The sequence below is a fragment of the Rhincodon typus genome, chromosome 3 (assembly GCF_021869965.1).
Source record: "Rhincodon typus isolate 14 chromosome 3, sRhiTyp1.1, whole genome shotgun sequence".
NCBI lineage: Eukaryota > Metazoa > Chordata > Chondrichthyes > Orectolobiformes > Rhincodontidae > Rhincodon > Rhincodon typus.
In genome coordinates, this window is record NC_063334.1 from 104288292 (window position 1) to 104307125 (window position 18834).

Here is an 18834-nt window from a genome sequence, read left to right on the forward strand (position 1 = left end):
AGTCACATATATTACAACTATGTTATTTTGCAATGATGTGCAACTGATTTTTAAGAATGTTTTTCCTCAATTATTAATCTTTAAATGGGTAATAACAAATAACCAAACAGTTCTCGCAAACTGAGTCAAATGTTGTTTTGCCTTCTTTCTATGCAGCCATTTTACTTTTTAATTTCAAGTGATAGTACTATGGTAAGACTCTCTGTGAGAAATTTTGTTTCCTTTATTCATCCTAAGTTCAATACAACACTGGGGAAGGATGAAACCACAAAACTAAAGTGAAGCAGTTTAATTGCATTGTTTTTGACTATCCTAAGAGAACCCTAGGGACTGAATGTATGTAGTTGAGGACTTGTAAAAGAAATTTAGTGTGGTAAATAGGCTGCTAATTGTACCTATTTCTTTTTTAAGAAATAAAATTTTGCTTCAAAGGAATTTAAACATTAAGAGTTTCAAAGAATTTGAATGTTTGCTTGACTTTGATTTATCGTAAAATGCTAGTAATTATAATATATTTTTGAACATGTACAGAACAAAAATAACATCGAACCAATTATTAAGACTCTCCCTCAAGCAAATGTTCAGCAGGAACATGTGCTGAACAAAGTTTAAAACTGTTAGTTTCTTTTACCTTTGGACTGCTTGCTGCAGCCTGTTATGACATTGGAAAACAGTTAATATTTATTATTGATACGATAATAATACATCTTATCCTAGAATGAACTGTAAGTTTCCGTTTTCTTGTAATTTTCTCTTCTTTTACTATAATTGCTTTAGCTGTACCTCCTGGAAACATTTAAGAAAACATATTCCTGTCCACATGTGGAGCTTTGTTACTAATGGTTAATAAGGAATAGCATTGAGTGAAAAGTTTTATAAATTGTGATGATTAATGTAGCATAACTATAAAACTATTTTGCAACTATTTCAAAAAACATCTTTCACAAAATGTTACCAAAGGCTTTTGTGCTGTTATACCTTGTTAATACTGTACTCTACATGAAATGAATGGTTTAGTCGTGAAACCCACTGTGATTAAAATGGATTACAGGTAACTGAATAAATATTTGAGAAGCATTCAGCTGGTTATTAAACTGGAAAAGTGATTGTTATTTGAAACAACATTTGTGTAGAAATGCAATGCATGTAATGATACTAACCAAGAACTTTATTCTCAAGAAAAGTCAGGTTTCCAGGCTATTTTAATAGTTTATGTAAGACAAAAGGAGAAGAGTTAAACCATTTGGCCCATCAAATCAGCTCCGTTATTTGATTATGGCTGGTATGTTTCTCAACTCCATTCTCCTGCTTTCTTCCTGTAACTCTTGATCCCTTTACCAATCAAGAACTTATCTATCTCTTGTCTTAAATACACTCAATGACTTGGTCTCCACAACCTTTTGTGGCAAAGAGTTCCACAGATTAACCACCCTCTGGCTGAAGAAATTCCTGCTCATCTCAGTTCCAAAGACTCGTCCCTTCACTCTGAGACTGTGCCCTCAGGTTCTAGGCTCTCCGACTGGTAGAAACATCTTCTTCATGTCCACTCTATCCAGGCCTCTCAGTAGTCAGGAAGTTTCAATGAAATCCACCCTCACCTTCTAAACTCCACCGAGTACAGACACAGGGTCGTCAACTGCACCTCGTACAACAAGCCCTTCATCCCTGGATTACTCTTGTGAACCTCATCTGGACCCCCTTCAATACCAGCACATCCTTCCTTAGATATGGGGCTCAGAACAACTTACAATATTCCAAATGTGGTCTGACCAGAGCCTTGTACAGCCTCAGCAGTACATCCCTGATCTTGTATTCTAGGCGTCTCAAAACAAATGCTAACATTTGCCTTCCTAACTGCTAACTAAACCTGTATATTAACCTTAAGAGAATCCTGAACCCGGACTCCTATTTCCCTTCAGATTTTTGAAGCCTTTGCCCATTTAGAAAATAGACTCAAGTCACCATAGTCTTATCAGAAAATAGCTATGCCTCTGTTCTTCATGCCAAATTGCATAACCTCAACTATCCCACATTGGATTCCACCTGCCACTTATTTGCCCATTCTCCCCTGTCCAGGTCCTTCTGCAGCATCCTCACTTCCTCAACATCACTTGTCCCTCCACCTATCTTTGTGTCATCTGCAAACTTAGCATCAATGCCCTTAGTTCCTCACCTAGATCATTAATGTATAACGTGAATAGTTGTGGTCCCAACGTGGACCTGTATGGAACTCCACTAGTCACCAGCTGCCATCCTGAAAAAGACCTCTTTATCCCCACCCTGTGCCTTCTGCCAGTCAGCCAATCCTCTATCCATGATAGTACCTTGGCCCTAACACCATCACTCTTATTAAGCAGGCCCCCATTGCTGCTCCACCATCTTGCCTGCTAGGCTCTCTTTCCAATCACTTCTGGCCAATACCTCCCTCATGTCTTTGTAGTTACCCTTACTCAACAGCTTCTCCCTCCCAAACTGCAGGGTGATTTCTAACATATGGCGGCTCAATGGTTAGCATTGCTGTCTCACAGCACCAGGAACCCAGGTCGGGTGACTGTCTATGTGGTGTTTGCACATTCTACCCGTGTCTGCATGGGTTTCCTCTGGGTGCTCCGGTTTCCTCCCACAGTCCAAAGATGTGCAGGTTAGGTGGATTGGCAATGCTAAATTGCCCATAGTGTTCAGGGATGTGCAGATTAGGTGGATTATAGGGGGATGGGTCTGGGTGGGATGCTCTGGGGATTGGTGTGAACTGGTTGGGCCGAAGGGCCTATTTCCACACTGTAGGGATTCTGTGATCTATATTCTGGTCACTGCCCCCTCGGGTTTCCTTCACCTTAAGCTCCTTAATCAAGTTTGCCTCATTACACATCACCAAATCCAGAATTGTTTGTTCCTTGGTGGGCTCTGCCACAAGCTCTTCCAAAAATCCATCTGATAGACATTCCACAAATCCTTTTCTTGGGATCTGCTACCAACCTAATTTTCCCAGTCCGCCTGCATATTGAAATTCCCCCCTGATTATTGTAATGGTGCCTTTGATTTATTTTCTTTTCCACGTTCTTACCAGTACTTAGAGGGGTTTGTAAATAACTCCCATCATGGTCTTTTTTCCTTTGCAGTTCCTCAACTCTACCGACACAGATTCTATGCCTTCCGACCCTATATTGCTTCTTGCTAGTGATTTAATATCATTTCTTGCTAACAAGGCAACTCCGCCCTTTCCTGGCCATCTATCTGTCTTTCAAAAGGATGTGTATCCTTGGATATTTAAAAATCCCTAAAGGGCGGAAAGAGGCCATTCAGCCCATCAAGTCTGCACCCACCCTCCAAACAGCCTCCCACCAAAGCCAACCCCCCACCCTGTTGCCATAGGCCCACATTTCCCACGGCTAATCTTTCTAGCCTGCACACTACGGACATTCTATGTAACCTGCACGTCTTTGGGAGGAAACTGGAGCACCTGACAGAAACCCACTCAGACATGGGGATAACATGCAAACTCCACACAGTTACCCAGGATTGGAATCAAACTCAGGTCCCTGGTGCTATGAGGCAACAGTACTAACCACTGAGCCACCACTCCTAGCCCTGATCCCCTGGCAGACACACTTCTTTGATGCCCACATCGTTCCTGCCAATTTCAGTCTGCATCACAAGCTCATTTACCTTGTTTTGCATACTGCATGCACTTAAGTGCAACACCCTCAGTCCAGTATTGATTCTCACAGTTGGCCCTTTGTGCCTGAAGTTAGATTCCTGAGCCTTTCTGCACTCTGTCTTATTATTTGTTTTAGAAACTTTATTAATTTCAACAGAGCCCTCTTCGCCCTTTGACATTTCCCATAATTTTTTTGCAAATGAACTGATCCCCCCACCCAATATTTAGTTTAAAGCCCTATCCGTGACTCTAGACCGACAGCGATGTAATTGACACTTAATAATCCTCTCAGATACCTTAGTAGGTCACTCAATTCATTGGCAATTAGGGATGGGTAACAAACTTTGCCAGTAGCACACATACCTCTTGAAAGAATAAAGGAAATAGAATGAGCTGTTTGGCCCCATTGTGTCAGCTCCATGTGAGAGCTACGTATTGTAATGTCATTTCTCCTTACACTTTAATATTTTTTATCTCAAATATCTGTCTAATTCGATTTTAAATCTCATGATTGAAATAACCATTTGTGAAAATGCATTCTGCGGCTGTGTTATTTCAAAGAAAGTTTTCTCAACTCTCTTTTATGGATCTAATGCATATGCTTCCTCATTACTACTGATCAACTTTTAGGGAATACTTGAATTAGTGCATAAATTTTGAAGGGACTAACAAGGGGCCACCAGGGGACCTTGCATATTCAACAATTTGAGAAGCTTGCAGTGTGATTGCAAATATGCAGAAAGAGAATGATTTGCATGTTTTGAGACAGAGCATTTATAAAACAAAATTCGAACATTTGCAAACGTAAGATTGGGGTGAGCAGCTTTCGACCGTGTTGGTCTGCAGGATCAAATATAACAGCATCTTCCCTATCAAGAGCAGCAAATTCCTTAAACCTGCTGATGTGGTATCCCTTCCCTCCAGCCTACACCTGAAATGATTAAAGCAAAGAAATTCATTGAAGCTGTGGCCTGATTTTTAAGTTTTTTTTTGGCTACTCAAACAGATCTAGGCTTTCCTCCTTACCCCACAAATGTCATTAACTGAGCTGTCTACTAATTTCATTTTTCTACTGATCTGTTACATACTTGCTCTTTTAACCAGAACTTCATCATTGATACCTATAGTATCCTCTGTGTCTTCCACGTCAGCTGTAAAAGAACCAAATTATCAGAATTGTAATTGACAGCAGTGCTGTGTGACTTTTACAGTGGTTGAACTTAAAAATCTTAAAATTCAAATGTCTGCTAAATTCTGTTATTGAGATCTGCACAAATTATTGAATGCTCCCTACATGCTGATATTTACAAAAATGCTCCCCTTTTAACCAGAAAAGTGATATTCACCAAAGCACATTAAGTAAACAAAAATGATATTTGGAAAGTTCCAGGTCCGTAAATATTCTGTACGATTTAATATATCAAAATCGTACCAACACTCTACTGCACGCCCACATCTAGGTGTCCCACATACTTCCAATATTTTACAAAATTAAGTTCGTAATTTAAAATTTGTATGCTTCCAAAAGTACAGTAATTGCTGGTTGAAGAAGACCAAAGTCCATCTATTTTCGACTTCTAGCGTCCTGGTAGTTGTGTTATGAAACAATAATGGAAGTGCTGGTAATCAATGATCATCAATTGCTATCAATCTGCGACAGAACTGACATGAGACCAGAGAAACCTCTGATTGTAGAATGTTAGGGTAATCATCATTCTAAAGTAACCTGTTCCTTCCAAGCATACAATACTTCCCAAGTTCTGTCTCAAATTACTGGACAAAGTGAGTTCTATAGATGAAATGACTCAAAGTGTCACACTCTCATGATTCAGTAGTCGGGGAGAGCGAGGAATTTCCTGCATTTGTTTATCTGGTTGCTCTTGGACTTTTATTTACATTTTTCAGCTCCCAGGTCATTTGAATCGGAGCTTGGTTTAAAGTATAAATCTGTATTCATTGAGCTTTTACTATCTTTAATATCGTGACTATTTAATGTTACTTGTTATCATGCTGTTTGTCTTTTATGTCATAAAAGTTTCCTGATTTGAAGAGTGAACCTCGTGGCTTAATTCTGTGATAAATACCTTGATTTTTAGATTCTAAAATAAATAGACATGTTGCTGGTCTCTACCAAGATCATCATAACGAGCATATTAATTAATTTACAGTTGGTATTTCTTTCATACATATCTTGGTTACAGTAGCCTGATTCTCTCACATTGAGCTTGTTATCCCTTGCACGTTGTCACTCTATCAGCAGCTACTGACTGACAGGCTCTCTGAAGATTCCCTCCTTAGCTCACTGCAGCAATATGGTTGAGCTCAGCTGTGAGCTTGCAGGTCATGGGCCCCAGCAAACGTGCCATCATCCCATCCTGTGGGTTCAAATTCTGGCCATCTGATGGGAATACTGACCTCATGCATCTATCCTGGCTCCCCTTCACTCAGCCATTCCATATGCTTCGCATGTACCCAAGTTCTCCTAGTACCTGCTGGTCCGAAAGTGGTAGTATGTCTAACAAATGAAGAAAGTCTGCTTCTCTGAGATGTACAATGCTATTTATCTTTGTGTGTTTTTTTTAAAAAAAGACACTATTAAAAGCTGACAGCTTCCTTGCATGTGTGAATAATATGCTTGGTTTGGTTGAGTTGAGTTGAAATATTCTACCACTGAATGTTATGCCTGCTTACTCACAATTTGCTTTGCCTGATGTGCATCCTCTGCATCTGTGTGGTTCTGTATTTTCAGACAGCGGTGGCTATGCTCGCAAACGTGCTGCTACTTCTGTTAAATTAGCCTCTGTGAAGAGAGTGCAAAGCTCACCCAACTTGTTGCTGGTCGCAGGTATTAACATTAACACTTATGCTGTAGCGAAAATGCTCGAGTTTTCCCGCTTGGTTTGTAAAAAATGAAAAGTGTAATTATTCCTACAATGTTGTGAACTCCAAGGATTAAAAGTGGAATTTATTTTTTTCTCATCTCCACAATTCTATAGTTTTCAGTGTTGGATAATCTCATTTAAAACAAAATTGTTTCCGGATTTGCAAGAAGTCAGAATGTGAACCTTTAAAACATAAGCTGAGTACATAAATTTATTCTGTGGACAGTTCACCCCATCAGCAGAAGAGCAGCCCTGAACATTGTGGCTGGCACATACGGTCTACCATAAACCACTTTTCAAATTGCAGGCATGTGCTCACGAGCATACATTTGGAGTGAGGGGTCAGTTAGCTCAGTTGGCTGGATGGTTGGTTTGTGATGCAGAGCGATGCTAACAGCATGGGTTCAACTCCCTTACTAGCTGAGGTTACATTGACAATCTGCCTTCTCAATTTCGCCCCTTGCCTGAGGTGTGTGGTGACCCTCACCATCTGTCATCTCTCTCTCATGAGAGAGCAGGTCCTGTTGGACTGTGGTAGCTTTGCTATGCTGAGAGTGGATCCCAGCACTTGTAAATATATGGCATCAGAATCTGCCTTGTGTAGGGCCTCCTCTGTCACAGAGCAGCCTGACTCTACAACTCCCAATTGGGCTATCTCTGGGAAGTAATCTGCTTTGTGTCCTTGTGAATGTTGGATCTTGTGGAAGATGTCTCATAGAGTCTAGGCCTCACCAGCTCAGGTTCTCTTGGGCCTAATAGGAGGTAGAGTGGGTGGGAGTGCCTGTCAATATCATAGAAACATAGGATATAGGAGCTGGAATGTATTATTCAGCCTTTTGAACCCCTGCGTCATTATTCAGTGTGATCATGGCTGATCATCCAGCTCAGTACCCTGTTCTCATACACTTTGATTCCTTTAGCCCTAAGAATGATATCTATCTCCTTCTTGAAAACATACAATTGTTTGACCTCAACAGCTTTCTGTGACAGAGAATTCCACAGGCTCACCACTCTGTGGGTAAAGAAATTCCTCCTCATCTCTGTCTTAAATGGCCTACTCTGCAACCTTTGTCTCACTGGTCATTGGGAACATCCTTCCTGTGTTTATTGTACCTAGGCCAGTTAGAATTTTACAACTTTCTGTGAGCCCTCACCTCATCCTTCTAAACTCCCGTGAATATAATCCTAAGTAATCCAGCCTCTGCAGCCAAACCCTCTGTTGCACAGTCTGGATTTGGCTCTCTGGAGTCTGTTTATGTGGCTAGCACTTTGAACATATTCTAAGATTTTCAGGCCCACACCACCACCTACTGGGCCCAATAAAGTTAGCAATGAGCAGAAGACTGGTCACCGCCAGCCCCATTGGTATGTTGGTAGACTTTGCACAAGATTTACACCCAGATTTCTACTCCTGTGTGCTTTTATCATTTCTTTTATACACTTCAGTTTAGTAGTTATATAAACATCAGTGTATCAAGGCTGGTTGATGACACTGATAATCATGTAAAGTTATGGCCAGGAATACATTCAACGGACTTGGCAATCTGGATGTGGTATAAAAATGTACATGTACGAATGGACATTCTGCCTTTTTGCACCTCTATACTTTCTTTTGAAAAGGGAAAATGTTTCTCCAACTCTGAAACTGATTCAACCCAGCGTCCTCCTGAACAGATCCAAGAGACCCAATGCTGGGCATACTGAAGTTAGTTGAATTTTTCTTCCCATCAAAATCAAAGCTTAATACAAACTCACAGAATTAAATGCACTGCTCAAGTAGCTCACTGTTTTGTTACTGTAGTCAGCTTGATTTAAAAGAATGATCATGGCTAACAAGTGTAGCTGAATTCTAAGACACCCTCAATTATTTGTCAATTTATTGTATGTTTGGATCAGAAGAGCGATAAAAATTTATAAAGAGAAAAGAGGTGGTAGAATACTTTAATTAAACACCATTGGGGCAACTGAATCTATTGAGGCACTTCAACAACTCTAAACAAAATGGAGGCTTTCACAATATTCGAGGGATTGCTAGCAAAGGCTTCACAAACCAAACAGCATGCTGAGCAATGAAAACAAGAGTAATTAGGAAAGTTTTATGTCTGGATCAAGCTCGTGCAGTCCTGCTGGATAAGGAATTCTCTGCAACTGTGCTGAGATCAGACATAAGTTTACCTACAGACATCTGTATTTCAGCAATTCTCAGAGAAATATTAATGTCAGTTCCAGTTGGAAATGTAAGTAGCTGACATTTTGAGAATTCAGGATGTGATAATAGCAGAACACTTACTTGGAAACTTATGGATTTCAATATGGAGCTGAAACCATGCCTATAGTACTTTATTTACAAGAAAATATTGCCGGAAAATGTACTGCAGTGTTCCGCTGCTTGTGATAATCAAGTGTAGACCATTGGCCATAAGACAGGAGAATAAGTAGGCCATTCTAACAAATTTGTAACAAAAACAGAAGTTGCTGGAAAAGCTCAGCAGGTCTGGCACCACCTGTGAAGAAAAAATCAGAGTTAACATTTCGGGTCTGGTGACCCTTCCTCAGAACCGGATTAAAAACCCTTATGTTCTGAACACTGGGCACGTTTGCTTGATGACAAAACATGTACAACTAGTATCAGTCTGCAGTCTTGGAAAATCCTGCAAATCTATAGAATTCTATTGCTGCTGTTGCTAATTAGAGAGGGAAAGGACATTAGTCAAGATTTCATCAAGAAAAGGTCCGAAACGTTAACTCTGGCTTTTTCTTCACAGATGCTGCCAGACCTGCTGAGATTTTCCAGCAACTTCTGTTTCTGTTCCTGACATACAGCATCTGTAGTTCTTTCGGTACCTATTCTAACCATTCTGTCCTTTGTGAACAGCCACAGCCTCCTCCATGCTACTACTGAGCCTGAGATTTGCTGGTCTTTGATTGGCTGGCGATTCAACCATGTGGGACTTCTGCCCACTGGGACCTGTGTCCAAAGGAATGTCCACCATTGGCCTTGTTCCTGCCTGATTGGCAGGTATTTCAGTGGACCTTGGCTGGTAAGAGGCAGCAGATGTCTCTCACCGGCTCTCCAAATGGCAGCTGAAACCCTAACAACTCAAGAAGATTTTACTATCAGCAGCCTTTTCTTGATGAAATCTTAACTGATGTCCTTTCCTTCTCTTATTAGCAACAGCAGCAATGGAATTCTATAGATTTGCAGAATTTTCCAAGATTACAGAAAGATACTGGTTGTATATGTTTTGTCATCAAGCGAATGTGCCCAGTGTTCAGAACATAAGGGTTTTTATTCCAAACATCAGCATGCTTTCTTGCATCCACGATGCTTGCTTCTTGAAGTACCATTCTAATATAAAAGTGGGGGTTGGGGGGGGGACGTGAGATGACTTCAGTGATACTGTCTTCCTCTGTTACCACAAGATACCAATAGAGCATTGGTGCATTGTGTTTATTCTATACCCAGAATAATTATCAAGATTACTTTTGGGACCTTTGAACATTGGCTTGAATTCAGACATCTTGAGTCATCAGGAGATGCTGAACAGTAAAGCCTCGCTTGCATTTGCAAATCATTGTCAGCAACGACATGTTCTCTCATCCTACAAAGAAGCTTCACTTAGCGGTTGATTAACTGGACATCGAAGCCATGAATTTGAAAATGAGTTTGAGGAATTATCTGCAAATTAGAACTACAAAATGTAGCAAGGAAACTAATCAACAAGGCATTACCTTACAATACTTTCTTGATGACTCTATAAACTCTCTTTCCCCAGAACATCACCTTTTTCATCCCATTGAAGCTTATCAAATATTATTTGTCTGTATTCCTTCTTTATTCAAGCAAAAATTATCACTCACTTGGCATAGTGCTGAAATCGATTGCAGCATATTTACTTGTGTTTTTGTGTGGTATGTAACCATCCTTGTTACTTGCTGTGCTTGTGGGTTGTCCAATTCCACTTATTCCACTTTCCTTTTGGAAGTAAGTACATTAAGGGCTGTCAGATATCTTCTCCCTGTTTTCAGGGATTCTTCACATTGTGGTACTCTACCAAATTATGTCACAGTTGGGCTTCTTGAATGGGCCTTGAATTGCTGCCAATAATTGTCATCTTGTTCTACAAGTAAAATTGTGAATTAATAAATCATTGAGCATTTCATGGAGATACTATATGGTCCGAGCATAGATTTTGCTTTGTCTAGCAATTTCTACATTATGTCCATCTCGTTCATTTGGACCATCGTGGAAATGACAGGTGTTGCAATGACAGTCAATGATTGTAGAGTTATAGAGTCATAGAGTAATACAGCATGGAAACAGGCCCTTTAGTCCAAACTGGCCCATGCTGACCATTGTGCCCAGTTAGCTAGCTCCAATTGCCCGCATTTCATCCATATCACTCTAAACTCTATCCAAATGTTTTTTTAAATGTTGCTATTGTGCCTACCTCAACCAGTTTCTTTGTTATTGGTAATCATGGCATCACCTCACTAGATGGATTTGCAAAGATTCCCAGTTTGAACTGCTTGAAAGAAGTCTTACATATGTGGGTTTGAATACTCACTTGTTTACTTAACAGTCTTGTACAGCAAAATTCCCAGTCATGCCTAATGTTCATTACCCTGGCCTTCCCTGTCCATATTGTAGTAGCCAGTCTGATTGGTTCACTGAAACACACTTTCTATTTGTTCTGCAACACCACATTTTCCATTCAACACAGCAAGTTTTTTTCAGTTCTGCTATCTTTCAGTTTACATACCTAATTGTCTCATAGGTTCAAGAATCTGTCTTGAGCCTTTCTCCTATAGACCTGCTGCGCTGGCTATAGTACGGAGTTTTGGCTAATGAAGTCTGAGATATACAGCACGGAAACAGACCCTTCAGTCCAACTCGTCCATGCTGACCAGCTATCCTAAACTGATCCAGTCCCATTTTCCAGCATTTGGCCCATATACCTTTAAACCCCTCCTATTCATGTACCCATCTAGAAACCTTTTAAATGACATGATTGCATTTGCCTCCACTACTTCCTCTAGCAGCTTATTCCATACACGCACCGCCCTCTGTCTGAAAACGTTGCCCCTCAGGTCCCTTTTAAATTGTCCCCCTCACTTTAAACCTATGCCCTCTAGTTTTAGATTCCCTTGGGAAAAAAAGCCTTGGCTATTCACCATCCATGCCCCTCATGATTTTATAAACCTCTATAAGGTCACCCCTCAGCCTCCGATGCTCCAAGGAAAATAGCCCCAGTCTATTCCGCCTCTCCCTATAGCTCAAACCCTCCAAACCCAGCAATCTCCTGAAAATCTTGTCTGAACTCTTTCACGTTGAACAACATCTTTCCTGTAGAGGGGCGACCAGACTTCTACACAGTTGTCTGAAAATGGCCTCACCAATGTTCTTGTACAGCCATAACATGATCTCTCAGCTCCCATACTCAATGCACTGACCAATGAAGCCAAATGCCGCCTTCACCACCCTGCCTACCTGTGACTCCAGTTTCAAGGAAACTACGCACCTGTACCCCAGGCCTCTTTGTTTGACAGTATTGATGGAAATTGTTAACCACGCTGTTGAAAGGAAAGCTTTTCAATATGATTTTCAAACAAGTTATTTTTTGTGCCTCCCACCACATACCAAAATTCCAAAGTGAGGCCATTAGAGAGCTCCTGCGTGAATCTTTTAAAATATATGACAGCACAGTTTCAGAAACAGTAAGCTTCTTGACTAAGCTTTGGTTACGTTCCCATATGACCAAATCATGTCTTTTCCCTACAATTTGGGAATCTTTCCCTTTCAATTTTTGGAGGTTTTCATTCCACAATGGATCTCCAGAATTTTTTTTATCTTTCACTTTCTTCCATCTGCCTGATCAGCATTTTCCCTGAATGTGTCCCAGAAATGACGGAGAAGAATTGTGCCAAGTAACTGCACTTTCCAGCCACATTTTCCACCCCATTTACTCCCCCCCATTAGCCATACAGCCAAATAATTGAACTCAATTAAATTGTGCAACAGTGCATGCTGAACTCTAATTCCTGACCACTTCACCTCGGTAAAATCATGGAAGATATTTCACAAATCTTGGAGTCCAGCATGGGTCTTCTGCTTCATGGTGTTTTTTGTCCTTTATTCATTCACGGGATGAGGGCGTCGCTGACCAGGCAGCATTTATTGTTCATCACTAATTGTCCAGAGGGCACTTAAGACTCAACCACATTGCTGTGGGCCTGGAGTCACATGTAGGCCAGACCAGGTAAGGATCACAGTTTCCTCCCCTAAAGGACATTAGTGAACCAGGTGGGTTTTTCCTGACAGTTGACAATGGATTCACAGTCATCATTAGATTCTTAATTCCAGACATTTTCCTGAGTTCAAATTCCACCATCTGCCATGCTGGGATTTGAACCTGGATCCTCAGAATGTTATCTGTGTCTCTGGATTAACAGTGCAGCAATAATTCCACTAGGCCATTGCCTCCCCCATGTGTTTCTGTGTTCAGAAGCAAACAATGGCACCCAAGCTAAATTTTTCTTTTGAAAAATTCCTCCTATTCCGAGAAATTCTGATGTAGCTGGCACCATTGAAGCACCATTCCAGTAAGAATTACGTCACACGTGAGTTTTGACAGTGAGTGCTGAACATCCAAAAGCCCTGTTCTTTCATGTTCGGTATCCACAAACATGCACTTTGCAGCACCAGCCTGGATCAGGGTCAGTGCCCTGTCTGTGTAGTTTCTACACCAGCCTGTAGTTCTGGGATCCATCGCATCCTCCTGAATGCTGCTCTGTCTGAGCTCAGTTAACTTTGGCATGACCGGGTTGACAGGCCATCTCTTACTATTCACTTGAACAGAGCATATTGCTGCATTTGTGAAAAATAATAACATGTACCCCTTGGCAAAAGTAATCGCACAAGTGTATATGAAGGGAGACTGGATTGGTGAGGACTTTATTCATTGGAGTCTAGAAAAATGTGGAGTGATCTCATAGAAGCCTGTAAAATTCTAACAGAACAACAGAGGATAAATGCAGAAAGGATGTTCCTGATGACTGGGGAGTCCAGAACCATGGGTCATAGTTTAAGAATACAGGGATGGCCATTTAGGACTGGAATGAAGTGAAATTTCTTCACCTTGAGAGTGGTGAACCTTTGGAATTCTCTGCCACAGAAAGAGGTTGAGGCCGAAACATCGAATGTTTTCAGATGGAGTTAGATATAGTTCTTAGGACTAAAGGAATCAAAGGGTATGGGGAAGAAGGGGGAACACAATATTGAGTGGGATGATGGAGCAGGCTCAAAGGGCCAAATGGCCCACTGCTGCTCCTATTTCACATGTTTCTATATGTTAAATAGTGGAAGATCGTAACGTGTGCCCACAGATTGTGTTTCCATTTCAGAATGTCAAACAATCATAGGAGTTTTCTTCTGAGGAGATGTTTAATTGAAAGCCTGTGTAGAGTCTCCGAGAGATCCAAAAGGTCCCTAATGAGCGAAGAGTAGTGGAACTCTCCCAGTATCCTGGCCCAAGTTTCTCTTCAAGCCATCATCACTAAGATTGATTATCTGATCATCAATCTCACTAATTGTTTGTGGAACCTTGCTCAAAGACCTCGGTTTCATTCCTTGCCTGTCTGAAATTAGTCGATTATAGGTTAGGCTGGAGCAATTGATGACAGCACTCAGTACAGGCCTTCCCCTTCTGCTAACTCTACCGAGAGTCCTGTTGTGGAATGCACATAACACAGAGTTCAGGCAATCAGACACATCTGCGATGCCCTGTGTTGTGGGAAGCTTGCGCTTGAAAGATTGTCATTTGTGTAATGTCCAGGAGGACATCTGCTCCTTTGAAACAGTATCCCTGCTAAAATGACTGTTCATTCAGCATGTAGGGGAGGGGAGAAAATTGAATGATGAAGTGTTTTAAAAGATAACAATGAAACAAGCAAATAGAAGAAAGTGGGATGAGGCATTTATGCTGAAGTGGCTACTCCTATAACTTATATTTGCAAATTATCCTGCTGGGTTCCCCTAGAAACCATTGAGCGGGGGACCTGATTGAGGTCTACAAAATCATGAGAGGTATAGACAGGGTGGATAGCAAGAAGCTTTTTCCCCCAGAGTGGGGGACTCAATTACTAGGGGTCACGATTTCAAGGTGAGAGGGGAAAAGTTTAAAGGAGATATGCGTGGAAAGTTCTTTACGCAGAAGGTGGTGGGTGCCTGGAACGCGTTGCCAGCGGAGGTGGTACAGGCGGGCACGATAGCGTCATTTAAGATGTATCTAGACAGATACATGAATGGGCAGGGAGCAGAGGGACACAGATCCTTGGAAAATAGGCGACAGGTTTAGATAGAGGATCTGGATCAGCGCAGGCTTGGAGGGCCGAAGGGCCTGTTCCTGTGCTGTAATTTTCTTTGTTCTTGTTCTTTGTAAACCCTACATGCAGAAAGAGGCCAATCAGCCCATCAGGTCTGCACTAATCCTCCAAAAATCATCCCATCCTATCCCCCATAACCCAGCTTTCCCATGGCTAACCCACCTAGCCTGCACATCCCTGGACACTCCAGGCAATTTAGCATGGCCAATCCATCTAACCTGCACATTTTTGGATTATGGGAGGAAACCCATGCAGTTACAGGGAGAATGTGCAAATACACACTGTTGCCCGAGGGTGAAATCAAACCTGGATCCCTGGCACTGTGAGGCAACAGTGCTAACCACTGTGCCACCCATTGATATAATTTGATATTAATGACTGATCACCTCTGATGAATATCACAGAATGTGATTGATTCAAAATGTCAAAAGCTTGGTATCATTTTCCCTGCTACTACTGCATCTGGTTCCTAAAGTCTACCGATATGCAAGCTAATACAAATTATAAACAATTGATGACTTGGCTGGGCTTGGTTTCAGCTCTGTTCCACTGAACAGGATAAAGCTGTTAGCCATCCATTTACTCTGACTGGGCTGGAAAGGGCTTAGAGACAAGGTAAGTGTGTAAACAGGAAAACACAGGAGCAGATCTTTCTATACCTCTCTAAAAAATGAACACAAAAGCGAAATCAGTGAAACCCTGCTACTGGTCACTTCCTTGCCTTCTCAAATGTTGCTTAGTAGCTGACTCAACAATTAACCACAATGATAGAAAATAAATATGGAAAGAGATTTCTGAAACTATGTTCCAAAGAACTCTTTTATTAATTTCTGCATATCAATGTCACTTTACTCAAAAAAAACGCTTCATTTGAACTTTACTTTAAGACATCGTTGACTTTGTGATTCAGCTGCTGGTACTTCTTAACTCCAACATAAAATTGTATTTGGTTACAAACTTCTGAAGTTCCAAGTGTTCTGTGGGCTTTGGACAGATTAATGACTTGATTCTGGTTTTGGATTGAGAATGTAGTTGATGTAAGTGATGTGGTTATGAATTGTCAATAGCAGTAAATATTTTATTAGCTGATTGGTTTTATTAAGGGCCTATAGTGACTTGTAGTTTTGAATTGCTAATGTAATTCTTTAAGACCTCATTCACCTATTTTAAATTATTAACTAAAACAATAAGTATTTTATAGTCATCCTCGGGGGATGGTTGCACAGAATTATAATGAAATGTTCTGTTAAATAAATCATTGTCCATTACACAATGTAGAAAATTTAATTTGCTTTGGAAAACTTTGTACTTAAGTGTTTTTGGCATCAATGTGAAATACAATCTCTAATATGTGTATATGCAATGATGTTTTTCTGGACAAAAAACTACAAGTTCAAAATGTTATATAATGAAAATAATGATGGTTTGGACTTGTGGACTGTTTGAATTCCTGGATAATTGGGCTAGTTGTGCGCGAAATCTTGTGCCACTCCTCTAATGAGTTTGCTGGTGGTAGGGCGTTTAATCAGGCAGGAGGTAGAGAGATTCCCCACCTTCCCACCGGAACCCGGATTAAGTCCATCAGTCTGGGTGGAAGCCTCATGGATGGCTTTTCTGTCATCTCTTGGGGAACTTGCTGCTGTTTTGGAAGATCCAACTCAAACAGCCAGACTGAAGTAGATCAAAGAACTGCAGATGCTGGAAATCTAAAACAAAATCAGAAATTGCTGGAGAAAATATGCAGGTCTGACAGAGTCTGTGCAGAAAAAGCAGAGTTAACATTTCAAGCCCAGTGGCCCTTCCTTAGAACAGTTGTCCACAATGCTGCCAGATCTGCTGAGTTCCTCCAGCAATTTCTGTTTTTGAGCCAGACTGAGGCGTTTTGTAAGGAAATCTCCTGCTGATTGCCATCTAACGCACACCCTCATCTCCAGCTTAGCCAATGAATAAACTCCCCCTATGTATGGAACAGCACTTGTGGGAAGCACTGAGGGTGGCAAGGACACAAAATGTACTCTGGATAGGGAACTCCCCAAGGTTGGATCTGCAACTCCATTACTGATGGACCTGGTGGAATCCTAAAGGACATAGCTGTTAGACTGGGTCTGAGTGGTCAGGGAACTAACAAGAGGGGAAAACGCACTTGATCCCATCTTCACCAGTTGCAGATCTGTCCATCCAGGGACAGTATTTGTAGCAGTGACCGTCACACATTCAGGGTGGAGACAAAGATACCCTCTGTCATGTTGTATGGCACTATCACCATGCTAAATGGAATAGACTTCAAACAGATCTAACGACTCAAAACTTATAGACATCCACGAGGCAATGGAGGCGTTCAGCAGCAGAACTGTATTTAATCACAAAGTGTAATCCAAGGACCTGCCTGCACCATTACCATCAAGCCTGGTTCAAGGAAGAGTGCAGGAGGGCATGCCAGGAACAACACCAATCATACCTGAAAATGAAGCATCAACTTGGTGAAGCTACAAAGCAGGGCAATTAGCATGTTAAACAGCAGAAGCAGCATGCAGCAGATAGGGCTGAGCAATGCCACAACCAACAGATCAGATCTAAGCTCTGCAGTCCTGCCATATCCAATCATGAAATGGTCCAGATAATTACACATCTAATAGTAGGAGCAGGAGGCTCCACAAATAACCCCAACCTCAAAAATGGGGAATCCCAGCACATCAGTGCAAAACACAAGGCTGAAACCTTTGTATCCATCTTCAGACAGAAGTGCCGAGTGGCTGCTCCATCTCAGCCTCCCCTAGAGATCCCCAGTATCACCGATGCCAGTCTTCAGCTAATTCGATTCACTCCACATGATAGCAAGAAACAGTTGGAGGCCCTAGATTCTGCAAAGGCTATGGGCCCTGACAACATTCTGGCAATAGTCCTGAGGACATCTGCTCTAGAACTTGCTGTACCCCTAGCCAAGCCATTCCTGTACAGCTACAACACTGACATCTACCCAACAATGTGGAAAATTCCACCATATTGTGATCATTACCTCCAGAGGATCCTTAACTATGAGATCTCTTGTTAATCTTATTATTTACACATTACTCGATCTAAATTGACCTATTTCTGGGTAGATTTTTAAATGTACTTCTCTAAAGAACAACCCTACATGCACTCTTCTAATTTGTCTTCCAAGTTACCTTTGCCCACCTGATTTTCCAGTCAGTATACAGGTTAAAGACATCTGGAATAATTGTACGTCCTTCTTACACATCTCCATTATTTCCAAATTTATACTTTGTCCTAGAGGAAGGCAACTCTTCAGGAGCCTACTGACCACTACCACCTGTGACTCCTGTCTCTTGCTATTCATTAGCTGCCTCCTCAAGACTGATTTCATATCATGATCTTTTGCATCAAGATCACTACTCACCGTGATGCTGTTAAATTCCTTTACTAACAATGCTACCCCAGCTCCCTTGTTGTCTATTCATTGAGAATATTGAATATTGAAAATTCAGTCTTGGTCACCCAGAACCGTTGTCTCCATAATAGCTATCAAGTCATATTCATTTATTTATATTTGTGCCATCAACTCATCTGACTTGCTACAAAGATAGTAGGAACTGCAGATGCTGGAAAATCTGAGATAACAAGGTGTAGAGCTGGAATAACACAGCAGGCCAAGCAGCATCAGAGGAGCAGGAAGGCTGACGTTTCGGGCCTAGACCCGTCTTCAGAAATGGGGGAGGGGAAGGGGGTTCTGAAATAAATAGAGAGAGGGGGGAGGTGGATAGAAGATGGATAGAGGAGAAGATAGTTGGAGAGGAGACCGACAGGTCAAAGAGGCGGGGGTGGAGCCAGTAAAGGTGAGTGTAGGTGGGGAGTTAGGACTCCCTGGACTGACCTATCTCCTCCCTACCTCCCCATCTACACTCACCT

The 18834-nt window shown here is 41.4% G+C and overlaps 1 long non-coding RNA gene across 2 annotated transcripts in view; it reads left to right on the forward strand.

The window, feature by feature from the left end:
* LOC125482823 overlaps window positions 1-6487 on the forward strand; it is a 138148-nt gene extending 131661 nt beyond the window's left edge. For both annotated transcript variants that reach the window (XR_007261805.1, XR_007261806.1), the window contains one exon: window positions 6408-6487. This is a non-coding gene — a long non-coding RNA (uncharacterized LOC125482823). The remainder of the gene's footprint in view (window positions 1-6407) is intronic.
* Window positions 6488-18834: the final 12347 nt, after the last annotated feature.